Genomic DNA, 14653 nt, shown 5'->3' on the forward strand with positions numbered 1-14653 from the left:
TAATTATCGCAACGCTGCAGTTCCGAAGACAGATATTATCAGCAAACTGTAGCCTCAGTTCGTCGATCATGTTTATTATGGATCTGGCATTTGAGAGGAAAATGCTGGGGAGCGGCAGTTTAAACGGTTGTCTCTTTAGCCGTGCTAGCGGGCCGGCCCTGCAGCCATGCTTCTGTTTCCTTTGTTTACGTTTCCTCCTGGGAGACCCCGGAGTCCTGACTATTTCTCCCGGTATATCGTGAAAGCTGTGATAGTCCGATGAAATAATCCTTTCACAGCGGAATCCCAGGTCCAGGAGATCCTGACGACTATAAGCCCAACAAACTGTAATATTTACAAACTGTCCTCTATTTACTACAGTCTGTTTGAGACAGCTGGGCGTACAACTAGTCAGTGTGGAGAACATGTTACACATGCAGTGTGCTATTATTTCAAGCTTATCAGGTACATAATATTTCACTTAATAACATCTCACAAAGTACAAATTCTTCAACTTTTTGATTAAACCATGAAGTACGGGACATTATCGCTTACCCAACACAGTAAGAAACAACTCTCCCGAACAGGGACTTGAACCCTGGACCCTCAGATTAAAAGTCTGATGCTCTACCGACTGAGCTACCTGGGCTCTGCAAGCTGCTTTAATCCTCACAAGGATGTGACTTAAATTACAAACTTTAACATATGTTGTCCTGTAGAACAGTTCCAGCAAGAACACCAAAAAAACCCTTAAGAAACACTTCTTAGTACTACATACATTAGTTGTATTCCACACAGGTCAGCATGTGACATCATTTTACTTTCTAACTGTATTCATATTATGCCATCTAGTGATCGATTGAATAGCCTTACAACCAGCACAAACAGGGTTTGAGTTATTAACACATAATCCAGTCAGTTAAAAACCCAACAAGAAGGCTGTACCTAATAAACTCATACCAGAGAAAACATTTACATTTTCAGCATACGCTTTTACCCAAAAGGACTTACACACTGAGGGTTAAGGGCCTTGCTCAGGGACCCAACAGTGGCAACTTGGTGGTGGCTGGGCTTGAACCGGCAATCTTCTGTTTACTAGTGCAGTACCTTAACCACTGAGCTATCACTGGCCCTAACCTAATACACATTATTTGGTCAGTTGGAGTGCTCATATGGGGCTCCCTTTCTATTGATATATGATGTGGTGTCAACGTTACCCAAGCTAGTCAGGATGCGGTCTAAGGTGCTGCGTTCAGGTCACAGTCTCTCATTTAGGCGTGGGTTTGAATCTCACTTCTGACAGCTCATGCTTTATACAGATTTACATCTTTAACCCTCTACCATACATAATAATGTGAAAAGATTTGTTTCAAGTTTGTTTCAAAGTTATTGCATGTTTGTCAATTTAAAAAAATAATAAAGGTGTTTAAACTAAACGATGAATGAAAATAGAGTGTAAACTGACCTCATTTTTGACGCAGCGTTTCAGTGAGCAATGACGCAACGAGTCTCATATTACGTGTTGCCTTTAAATGATCATAATGTTTCTGCATTGGAGAATGCGGGCATCGATCCCACTACCTCTCGCATGCGAAGCAAGCGCTCTACCATTTGAGCTAATTCCCCTTATAAAGAACTCTCCTTTACCCTTTGTAAATTGTAATGTACTAACAGATCATTGATGCTGCATTATAAAGTGGGGGTTCAACGTGTTTAAGCTCACGTACTCACGTTTATCGCAGCCTTTACGACGAACTGAACCAAATCGTAACTGTCTTTGTACCACTGACAGACTGAATTAAGGGTTGATGCTGCATTATGTAGGGGCCAAAATAGTGCAGGATATACCAACTGTTTAGTGCAGTGCAATAACAAAGCGGCTCTGTGAAGCAAGAACTGAAATTATGATGCATGTAATTCAACATAAAATATGTGGGTATTAATATCTAAAACTCAGTGCATTATTACGCTGCACATAAATATAGATTTAAACGGTCCTATATTTACTACTGTCTGTTTAAAACAACTAATTGGTGTGGAGAACATGTTACACATACAGTTTGCTATTATCTCAAGCTTATCAAGTACATGCTATTTTACTTAGAAATATCTCACAAGGTACAAATTCTTCATCATTCTAAATAAACCATGTAGTACGGGACATTACCTCTTACCTATAGCAACTCGCCCGAACAGGGACTTGAACCCTGGACCCTCAGATTAAAAGTCTGATGTTCTACCGACTGAACTATCCAGGATCTGGAACTTGCTTTAATCCTCACAAGCATGTGACTTAAATTACAAACTTTAACATATGTTGTCCTGTAGAAATTCAATTAATATAAAAAAAATTTATTTCTGTTTCGGCTCTCTTGAAGGCGATTATATAAAGTTTTAGCTGAAGTATGTTGCTGCTTACACACACAAAGAAAAACATCTCAGGAGGAGAATTTAGCAGGTAGATTACAAACAGATTCCTTTCTTTCACCTTTTTCCTTTTTTCCTGTATCAGTTGCACGATAGTTTTCCAGTCCTTAAATGTTATGTGCATTTATATGTGGCAAAATAAAATAATCTTTAAAAATCTAATTGAGTTAGCAAATAACCTTGAATTATACTAAAGGGTTCTTCAAGTAGAAACAGTTCTAGCAAGAACACAAAAAACCCTAAAGAAACACTTCTTAAGACTTCTTAGTCTTAGTTTTTTATTATTGCAAATGCCATTCATTATTTCAAATGACATTAATAATTTATAATCACTGATTTGTGAGATATCAGCAGTAGTAGATCATGTTTAACTGGTTTAATATTGTTTAAGCGCTGATTATCGGCTGTTTTTCGTGAGTATGTTGGGCGGTTTTCCATGCATTTTGGCGGCCTTTGAAATGCGCAATCTGGCAACCCTGGTTGAAACGTTCATTCATATTTTGGAGCGATGTATGTTTGTATGCTAGAATATAAATAACATCTTTTACAAACTGCTGTCTATTTACATTGACATTTTCTCTTCTGTCTAAACATTGTTGGAATTGGGTTTGTAAAAGTAAGCGATACTGTGGATAATATATTTAATGAGCTGAACTAACTGAGAGAAGCGCTAACGGTGGTGGAAGAGTCTAAAGCACTCAGCATACTTCAAGCGAAGCCAAGTTCGCGAACGTCGCACGAAGCCGAACGCGCCTTCGCGAGCTTACAAGCTGGCATACTTCTAGCGGTTTCGCTTTGCCTGTCGCGTCTGCTCCACAGCTGTGAATGTTAGGTTTCCATGACTACCGAAAATGGCGACGTGCGAGGTGTTGGAGGCATATAAAAACATGCTAGAAGAAGAAGCAGAGGAAGAACTGTTTTTGCTGCTTTGTCTTTATAAGAAGAAAAGAGAAAGGCGCAGGTGGTACGTGAGACCTTTGAACAGATCGAGGGTTGACGACGGAGAGTTTATAATGTTGGTAAAACCGATGAGATACATTGACGAGGAGACGCACTTTTCTTACTTCAGGATGTGTGCAAGTCGTTTTGACAGCTTACTGAGCCGACTTGCTCCCCACGTAAAACATGCAAGAACGCATAGATCCCCGGTAGACTTGGCAGAAAGACTTGCCGTGACTTTACGAATTCTTGCCAGCGGTTGCACTCAGCAAAGTGCCGCAGAAAGCTATAAACTGGGTCCATCGACCGTACGTGCTGTCGTATCTGAAATGTGCAAAGCTATTTGGCATGCTCTTGAGGATTTCGTGGAGTTTCCAAAGCCGACACAGTGGGCGGATATAGCCCAAGAGTTTTGGAGTTTATGGAATTACCCCAATTGTGTTGGATCAGTTGACGGCAAGCATGTGCAAATACGAGCCCCACCTGGAGCTGGTAGCGATTACTTTAATTACAAAGGCACGCATTCCATTGTGCTGCTGGCAGCATGTAATGCCAGGTACAAATTTACTATGGTGGATGTTGGTGCTTATGGGCGAGAGAGTGATGGAGGAGTTTTTCAAGAGAGTGAATTTGGATCAAAACTCTTGCAAGGAAAATTAGGACTGCCAACTTCATCTCCCTTGCCTGGTTGCCAGGTCACCTCCCCATATGTGTTTGTGGGGGATGCAGCATTTCCTTTGCATGTCAACCTTATGCGTCCTTATCCAGGTAAGTACTAAAATCTAAATATTTCATTTGTCATGTACACCAATAGGACACTACAGCTTTACACAAGTCTATATATTGTTTAAGTAGTACAGTTGTTTTATCATATACTTGAATTAACATATTTCCAAGTAATTGCACAAAAGCAGTGGTAATTTTAAATACTCATGTTATGTTGGTGTTGCAGGTATACTAGCTATATTTCTGAATGTCATTTATCGTTTTACATTTCACAGGATCCTGTTTAATGAAGGAGCAAAGAATTTACAATTACAGGCATTCTCGGGCACGGCGAGTTATTGAAAATGCATTTGGAATTTTGGCTGCAAGGTGGCGAATACTTGGGCGGCCAATTGAGTGTGCTCCTGAAAAAGCAGTGGACATTGTGAAAGCATGTGTTGCACTGCATAATTACCTGACATGCACCGATGCAACCAACACACTCTCCACATCATACATTCCACCAAATTTTGCAGACATACCTACTGCATCTGGAAACACACAGCCTGGAGAGTGGAGGAGACTGATAGAGGGGGACAACAACCTTCAGGACCCAGGAAGATTGTCAGGTACCCGAGCTAGCAGAGCAGCCATTGGCACACGAAATACCTTGGCACAATTCTTCTGTTCAGCCCATGGATCTGTGCCCTGGCAGGATGCCATCATCAACAAAGGTGCACTTAATCAAGAGTGAAAAAAAATTCAATGTAACCTGTCAAAGCTACACATCAATAATCTTCAATTATTGATGTGTAAACTATTCTTAAATGTTTTATGTAAATTTTGCTAGATATTGCTTATAATTTAGAAATGTAAGAGACAAAATTTGCTTCCAAGGTCATATTTATTTTAACAAAAGTAAGTAATGTTGTACAATGTACATCCGTTCAACTGTAATCTAACATAAATAAAATCTTTTAAACATTTCCTGACTTGAATTTTTGTACCCATCGAAGTGTTTAACATTTGAACAGTTAGTGCAAATTAACATTCAGAACAGCTTATGAATGCCACCCAAGCTCACTTCACGTAGGTTTGGTGGCCAGGACTTGTTTTTCTGTCTCAAACATGAGATTCTGCAATTTAAATTTAAAGTCGCAGCACACCTCTGGGGGTAGGGACCGCATAAAATCAGCTACATGCTGGACATAACGAGAAAAACTATCATTACTTTTCAGGACTTTCTCAAACTGTGCATCTCTTTCTGCCCGTCGCTTATCAAGCATCTCTGTAATGTTTTTTATGCTAAAGCCCTCAGAGGAGTCTCTTTTTCTTTTATGTCTTTGTTGGTTCTCTTTTTTCTCCTCTGAAATATCAGAGGATGCTTCAGAGGAAGTGGATGGTGCACTGGGCAAGGAGATTGATGCTGAGGGTGTAGCTGTTGGAGGTGTCAGTAGTGGGCTGTCAAAATCTTCAAAGTTTATTGTCATTTCACAAGGTGGGTCAGATTGTGGCATGGAGTTTTCAAGGAGATCTGATGCTTCCTCTTCTTTGTTTTTCTATTGGGAAAGGAAAAAGATTATTTCACAGCTACTAATTTATCATCAGAGTATTCACATTACTGTTCATCTTAGCAGAAAGCTATATATACAGTGTATCACAAAAGTGAGTACACCCCTCACATTTCTGCAGATATTTAAGTATATCTTTTCATGGGACAACACTGACAAAATGACACTTTGACACAATGAAAAGTAGTCTGTGTGCAGCTTATATAACAGTGTAAATTTATTCTTCCCTCAAAATAACCCAATATACAGCCATTAATGTCTAAACCACCGGCAACAAAAGTGAGTACACCCCTAAGAGACTACACCCCTAAATGTCCAAATTGAGCACTGCTTGTCATTTTCCCTCCAAAATGTCATGTGATTTGTTAGTGTTACTAGGTCTCAGGTGTGCATAGGGAGCAGGTGTGTTCAATTTAGTAGTACAGCTCTCACACTCTCTCATACTGGTCACTGAAAGTTCCAACATGGCACCTCATGGCAAAGAACTCTCTGAGGATCTTAAAAGACGAATTGTTGCGCTACATGAAGATGGCCAAGGCTACAAGAAGATTGCCAACACCCTGAAACTGAGCTGCAGCACAGTGGCCAAGATCATCCAGCGTTTTAAAAGAGCAGGGTCCACTCAGAACAGACCTCGCGTTGGTCGTCCAAAGAAGCTGAGTGCACGTGCTCAGCGTCACATCCAACTGCTGTCTTTGAAAGATAGGCGCAGGAGTGCTGTCAGCATTGCTGCAGAGATTGAAAAGGTGGGGGGTCAGCCTGACAGTGCTCAGACCATACGCCGCACACTACATCAAATTGGTCTGCATGGCTGTCACCCCAGAAGGAAGCCTCTTCTGAAGTCTCTACACAAGAAAGCCTGCAAACAGTTTGCTGAAGACATGTCAACAAAGGACATGGATTACTGGAACCATGTCCTATGGTCTGATGAGACCAAGATTAATTTGTTTGGTTTAGATGGTCTCAAGCATGTGTGGCGGTAATCAGGTGAGGAGTACAAAGATAAGTGTGTCATGCCTACAGTCAAGCATGGTGGTGGGAATGCCATGGTCTGGGGTTGCATGAGTGCAGCAGGTGTTGGGGAGTTACATTTCATTGAGGGACACATGAACTCCAATATGTACTGTGAAATACTGAAGCAGAGCATGATCCCCTCCCTCCGGAAACTGGGTCGCAGGGCAGTGTTCCAGCATGATAATGACCCCAAACACACCTCTAAGACGACCACTGCTTTATTGAAGAGGCTGAGGGTAAAGGTGATGGACTGGCCAAGCATGTCTCCAGACCTAAACCCAATAGAACATCTTTGGGGCATCCTCAAGCGGAAGGTGGAGGAGCGCAAAGTCTCGAATATCCGCCAGCTCCGTGATGTCGTCATGGAGGAGTGGAAAAGCATTTCAGTGGCAACCTGTGAAGCTCTGGTAAACTCCATGCCCAGGAAAGTTAAGGCAGTTCTGGGAAATAATGGTGGCCACACAAAATATTGACACTTCAGGAACTTTCACTAAGGGGTGTACTCACTTTTGTTGCCGGTGGTTTAGACATTAATGGCTGTATATTGAGTTATTTTGAGGGAAGAATAAATTTACACTGTTATATAAGCTGCACACAGACTACTTTTCATTGTGTCAAAGTGTCATTTTGTCAGTGTTGTCCCATGAAAAGATATACTTAAATATCTGCAGAAATGTGAGGGGTGTACTCACTTTTGTGATACACTGTATATATATTATCCAGTACATGATTAGCTGGATGGTAGCTAAATGTAAATACTAATCTTCCTTTAGGTAAGTATATTAAATGTTTAAAATAACACATATGACATAAATTTAAATATTTCATAGTTTTACAAGATATTTTCAGCATCTTGCACAGTAAAATAAACTTTATCACACACACACACACACACACACACACATATATATATATATATATATAGTATTGTTAGCAAACTACTATACATTAACTGGCTACACACACACACACATTATATATAGTATATATATACATACATTCATGCATATACACACAATATTACTAACCTCAGACTCAGAGGAGTTTGGCATGTTTGTCTCTGTCTCACGGTGCTTAATGAAGCCAGATAACCAGGACAAAGCTGTGTATAAAGGAGGGGTCTTGTTGCCACCGGCATCTCCACTCCGACCCTTCATTCGTTTTTTTGTTTTCACAAATTTGTCACGGAGGTTTTTCCATTTTTGGCGACAAAAATTTGAATCTTTACCAAGAGTCTCTCCGATTTCTTTCCATGAATTCATAATGATTTGGCTGTCTTTATAATCTCTTAAAGAGGTATCGTAAAGGTGACGATACCGCCGTACCTGTTCTGACAAACGCTCCTCAAACTCGTCCATGTTTGTTTACATGGCACGCCTCTTTTTACCGACCAATCACAGGCGTTGTCGCGGAGTGACGTTGTCCGCGGAGTTCGCCCAGCTTCCATGTGCGCGACAAGGCGAGCGAAGCCTCTGCGCGACGTCCGCGGTTGTTCGCTTTCTCCGCGATTACGTCACTTTGGTCGCCGAAGCCAGGCGAACGTCGTTTCCGCATGAAGTATGCTGAGGCCTTAACAGAGTTTGGAACATAGTCGTATCATCATAGCAGTACAACACAGTTTTGTCCGTAGCATCCGAAAATATCCAGAAGCTAATATACAAAAAACGTTTATTTTAATAAACTTACCTTGTTGAAAAAAGTATGACCACAATTTCTAAACAAACACAGTATCCGCTGCTGCAGTCTCTACACAAACTTTTCTGCACTGAAATCGCAAGGACACATTTTATGGATATTACGGTAATGCACTGAAAACGCGTCCTACAGTCATGCAAGCACATACAGCAGTGTGTGAGTTTACACTAATCAACCATAACATTAAAACCACCTTCTTGTTTCTACACTCACTGTCTATTTTATCAGCTCCACTTACCATATAGAAGCACTTTGTAGTTCTACAATTACTGACTGTAGACTGCTCACTCTGTTTTTCAATGGTCAGGACCCCCACAGGACCACCACAGAGTGGGTATTATTTAGATAGTGGATAATTCTCAGCACTGAGAATCAATGCAGTGGTTCATTATTCCTGGTTCAATCGATTAAGACTCCCATGAAGTCACCCAAATGTCAAAGCATCCCCACACAATCACACTTCCACCACCTGGTGGTATGATGGATGTTCTTATTGTTTCTTATTATGAAATACATTCATTCATTCACTGCCTGTTTTATCCTGGTAATGATCACTGTGAGTCTTTTTTTCAAAAAAACTTCAAAAAGTAAATAAAAAAGATAACAATAATATCATTTCAGTTATATCAATAGCAGCGATCAAACTAAGAAATAAAACTCTGGTGCATTTTAATATTGTAGCATTATAAGGTCATGTGTTTCTGTCAAAACAAAACAAAAAAGGTATGTAAATAAAACTGTTTAAGAGTAAATAGGGCGTTAATGACATGGTAACACTGACAGACTGGCCTAAAGATTAATGCTGCAACGAATTTCGCCTTAATTTTATCATTTCAGATTCCGAGTTGCTGCCAAATGATCATAATGTTTCTGCACTGGAGAATGCGGGCATCAATCCCACTACCTCTCGCATGCTAGAGGTCTAAGTCTTACCCTTTGTAAATTTTAATGGATTAACAGAGCATTGATGCTGCATTAAGTAGGAGTGCAACGTGTTTAATCTCACGTACTCTTTTCTATATTATGTGGTGCTTTTATATCATCACAGACTCAGTTTATTTAAAATGTTCATCCCAGCTTTTAGGACGAACTGAAAAAAATAATAACTGTCTTTGTACCACGGACAGACTGACTTAAGGGTTGATGCTGCATTTAAAGGGGATGTCGTGAGTTTCAGCTGTTCATCTTTTACAAAGCAGTTCACCAGATGAAAAACCATCAAAACGTCACATACCGCTGCTTTAACCAAAAAGTCGTTTCAGATAAAGCTCCGAGACATTTCAAAATTGAAAAATTACAAGTTATTGCGTTTGTCCATTAAAAATCAAAAATGATTTTTTAAAAATCTTTAAAAAAATGAAAAAGTGATTTGAGTGAAAATAGAGCGTAATTGTTATTGTAACATTGTAAATTTTGATGCTGCGTTTCAGTGAGCATTGACGCAACAAGTTTCATATTACGTGATGCCTTAAATGATCATAATGATCCTGTACTGGAGAATGCGGGCATCGATACCACTACCTCTCAAATGCTAAGCGAGCGCCCTACCATTTGAGCTAATTCCCCCTACTCTGAACCTCCTTTACCCTTTGCAAATTGTAATGTACTGACAGAGCAGAGCGTTAATGCTGCATAACTGTCTTTGTACCACTGACAGACAGACTTAAGGGTTGATGCTGCTTTATGTAAGGGCCAAAATAGTGCAGTTCAAAAAGTCTCAGTCAGCCGACAGTGCCAACATGCAGCCATATTCATGGATGAGATCTTTTATGAAGTGCATTCTCTTTAATTTGGTGGGACTTGTAGGAGATTCTTCTGTTCTTGTTGCAGTGCTGCTGGAGGGTTTTCTTTTTAATGGTGGTGGTGGGGTGTTTGTGATTATATGTAACTGTAATAATAATGTGCATTTGCATCTTTGTTCCCATTTTGAAGGTATAAAGCATGAGCTGTCAGAAGGGGAATTCGAACCCACTGCTCCAGGGGAGACTGCGAGCTGAACGACTGCTTGGCCATCCTGCTTGCACGTTACCAATGCCAATAGAGAACAGAAACCTTTGAAGCACGGCATACAAAAAGACAGTGCCGTGACTTGGATTCGAACCAGGGTTGCTACGGCCACAACGCAGAGTACTAACCACTATATGAGCATGGCTTCCCAATGCTCAGCCACTGCTCCCTGATAGACTACAGCCACAGTTTCAACAGAACAAGCTGCTTGAGCTACAGCAACAAGGCAACGAGGAACTAATAGGCAAACAACGAGCACAACAGGGTTTGAGTTCTTAAAAAATAATAAATAATCTTAATAAATAATCCAGTCAGTTAAAAACCCAACAAGAAGGCTGTACCTAATACACTCATACCAGAGAAAACACACCCTAACATGCAAGTGCCGTTACAGTGCTAACAATGGTCCATCCAAAAAACATTATTTGGTCAGTTGGAGTGCTCATATGGGGCTCCCTTTCTATTGATATATGGTTTACAGCCTAGTGACAAAGTGTACAGTGCAGCAAATGGGTTACAGTCAGTACATTTACAATACATAATAATGTGAAAAGTTCGTACAAATATTAGTCCGTGTGGGGCGAGGGTGGTGTCGATGGTACCCAAGCTAGTCAGGATGCGGTCTAACGAGCTGCGTTCAGGTCACAGTCTCTCATTGAGGTGTGGGTTTGAACTTCTGACTGCTAGTGCTTTATACAAACTTATGTCTTTAACCCTCTAACATACATAATAATGTAAAAAGATTCAGCAGTTCGTACAAATCTGTGGCCATGTGGGGGTGTTGAGGAAAATTGTCTTTCATAATTTGCGTTCAGGTCAGGATGGCCGAGTGGTCTAAAGCGCTGTGTTCAGGTCGCAGTCTCCCCTGGAGGCGTGGGTTCGAATACCACTTCTGACAGCTCATGCTTTATACAAATCTACTTCTTTAGAGGACACAGCCATCAGGGAATACAGTTTTCATCAGTGAACATGGTCTGCAACAATGCTGAGGTAGGTGCTACGTGTCAAAGTAACATCCACATGGATGCCAGGACCCAGGCTTTTGATCACTGAAAATGTGAGAAACTGAATCATGTATTTATCCTGATCTTGATCTGTTTATTGTTGCAGCTCTGCTGGAGGGTTATTTTGTTGGTGTTTGTGGTGGTGGTGGTGGGGTCTTTGTTCCCATTTTGGTTTATTTAGTATATGATGTACTTTACATCCATTTAAATATGTAATTAAATACTTAAATATCCATTTAAGTATGTTTATTCAGCGTCCATTTACATTGTTACAGCGGTATTTTACGGCAAAAATGGAAATGTTCACATTATTTAAATGGATGTAAAGTACATCATTTACTAAATAAACCAAAATGGGAACAAAGACCCCACCACCACCACCACCACAAACACCAAGAAAATAACCCTCCAGCAGAGCTGCAACAAGAACAGGACAATCTCCTACAGGTCCAACAAAATCAAAGACAAAATGCACTTTATAAAAGACCTCACATTGTTCGTCCTAAAGGCTAAGATCAACGTTTTAAATAAACTGAGTCTGTGATGGTTCAAAAACAATGCATAATATAGAAAAGAGTACGTGAGCTCAAAGACGTTGCACCCTCGTTTTATAATGCAGCATAGAATAGAAGAATAGAATAGAATCTTTATTGTCACTATACACAAGTACAATGCAATTTCGAGTGGCATCTCTCCAATAGAGTAGCAGCAGTAGAAGAAAGACAGTAGTAGTAATCACAAAAAAAAGAAAGAACAATAAAAATCCATTGAGCTGTTTTCACTACGCGATGCAGATCCTTACACTCGGCGGCAGTGCAGCTTGAATACCACTCTGTGAAATTGCTGGTCAGAATACTTTCTATTGTGCTCTTGTAAAAGTTTACTAGTAGGTTCTGCCATAGTTTGGCCTTTTTCAGCTTCCTGAGAAAGAAGAGTCTTTGTTGAGCCTTCTTAATCAGGTGTGAGGTGTTAACGGTCCACGTCAGCTGGTCAGACACGTAGACTCTGAGGAATTTCAGGCTTTTCACCATCTCCACCTTGTTTCCATGGATGTGCAGGGGGAGGTGGTTTATCTCCTTTGTTCTTCAAAAGTCAATGACGATCTCCTTTGTCTTAGAGGTGTTAAGAGCCAGGTTGTTTAATGTACACCAATCAGACAAGTGAGCTACCTCCTGCCTGTAGGCCATTTCCTGATTGTTGGAGATCAGTCCAACTATAGTTGTGTCATCTGAAATTTTAATTATTCTGTTGGAATTGTGAATGGTGGTACAGTCCAGTGTAAAAAGTGTGAAAAGCATAGGGCTTATCACACAACCCTGCGGCGTTCCTGTGTTTAGGATGAGGGTGGAGGAGGTGTGGTTGCCAATTTTGACCTTTTGTGGACGTCCAGTGAGAAAATCCATAATCCAGGGGCACATTGAGGAATTCAGGCCCAGGTTCACCAGTTTGCTGACCAGTTTATTGGGGATGATCGTGTTAAATGCGGAACTGAAGTTCACAAATAAAATCCTCACATCACTGTCAAGTTCCTCCAAATGTGTCAGCGCGGTGTTGAGTGCTGTTGTTATGGCGTCCTCTGTTGAGCGATTTGGTCAGTAGGCAAACTGATACATGTCCAGGCCAGATGGGATGACTGTTCTGATGTGTGAAAGCACCAGCTTTTTGAAGCATTTCATGACTATGGGTGTTGTGTTAGAGCCACTGGACGATAGTCATTCAGGCATGATGAAGCTGATTTCTTGGGTACTGGAATGATGGTGGAGGATTTGAGACACGTTGGGACAGCAGCTTGTTGCAGTGAGAGGTTGAATATGCTGGTAAACACCTCTGTAAGCTGGTCGGCACATGCTTTCAGCACCCGGCCGGGAACTGCATCTGGATCTGCTGCTTTGCTTGCATTGACTTTCCTCAGGGTGGTTCTCACCTGGTGGTGGTTAAGAACCAGTGTTGGTCCTCCAGTAGTTGGGTTGGTGAGTGGCGGGATGGGCGGAGCCACATTCTGAGTATATAAAAATATTAGTCTGTGTGGGGTGGGGGTGGTGTTGAGGATGACTCAGCTAGTCAGGATGGCCGAGCGGTCTAAGGCGCTGCGTTCAGGTCGCAGTCTCCCCTGGAGGCGTGGGTTCGATACAGCTACAGGATGATCAAACCTGAGCTTGTGTCCCATGCCCAATCATGAGAATTGCCTGGTTATTTAAGTGGCGCAGCCCACGGGACTATGCAAGGCAGGGGGTGTCCTCTTCCCCGAGTCAAGCCTAGCACTAATCGTATACCTTGTTCATCCTCCTCCTGGAGGGTTGTGACCTGGGTTCTCTAATGGGATGGGGTGTGGGGGGAATTAGTGAGCGGGTCCTGTCGATGCTCTTTGAGCCCAGCAATGGTCCTTCCGCTTGATCCATATCCACTGGCTGCTTCTTTCGGCCGCTTCAGAGACTGATCTAATTGTTTGTCGTAGAGCCTGTCCATGGATGCCAAGTTCTTTCAGCAGCCAGCAGCATCTGCTGCCAGTTCTGTGTGGCGCAGTTTCTTGCACTCATAGGCCTCTTCTGTTGAATTCTCCCATGGAACTGTGTGCTCTGTGATGTATACAGACTTCAATGAAGGGGACCAGAGCACCAAGTCTGGCCTAAGGGTGGTGCACAACAGGGTTTGAGCTCTTAAAAAATAATAAATAATCTTAATAAATAATCCAGTCAGTTAAAAACCCAACAAGAAGGCTGTACCTAATACACTCATACCAGAGAAAACACACCCTAACACGCTAGTGCCGTTACAGTGCTAACAATGGTCCACCCAAAAAACATTATTTGGTCAGTTGGAGTGCTCATATGGGGCTCCCTTTCTATTGATATATGGTTTACAGCGTAGTGACAAAGTGTACAGTGCAGCAAATGGGTTACAGTCAGTAAATTTACCATACATAATAATGTAAAAAGATTAAGGAATTTGTACAAATATTATTCCTTGTGAGGCGAGCATGGTATCTGTGGTACTCTAGCTAGTCAGGATGGCCGAGCGGTCTAAGGCGCTGCGTTTAGATCGCAGTCTCCCCTGGAGGTGTGGTTTTGAATCCCACTTCTGACATCTCATGCTTTGTACAAATTTACATCTTTAACCCTCTACCATACATAATAATGTGAAAAGATACAAAAGTTAGTACAAATCTTAGTCTTAGTTTTTATTATTTCAAATGCCATTAATAATTTATAATCACTGATTTGTGAGATATCAGCAGTAGTAGGCCATGTTTAACTGGTTTAATATTGTCCTCGATCAGCTCTGTCCTCTTACCCTTAAACAAGGAAAACCTTC

The 14653-nt window shown here is 41.3% G+C and overlaps 1 non-coding gene across 1 annotated transcript; it reads left to right on the plus strand.

The window, feature by feature from the left end:
* Positions 1-14342: 14342 nt before the first annotated feature.
* trnal-uag (transfer RNA leucine (anticodon UAG)) lies at positions 14343-14425 on the plus strand. The gene has a single exon. It is a non-coding gene; the product is annotated as a tRNA-Leu (tRNA).
* The last annotated feature ends 228 nt before the right edge of the window (positions 14426-14653 follow it).

Source organism: Trichomycterus rosablanca, chromosome 10 (assembly GCF_030014385.1).
Source record: "Trichomycterus rosablanca isolate fTriRos1 chromosome 10, fTriRos1.hap1, whole genome shotgun sequence".
In the NCBI taxonomy this organism is placed as follows: domain Eukaryota; kingdom Metazoa; phylum Chordata; class Actinopteri; order Siluriformes; family Trichomycteridae; genus Trichomycterus; species Trichomycterus rosablanca.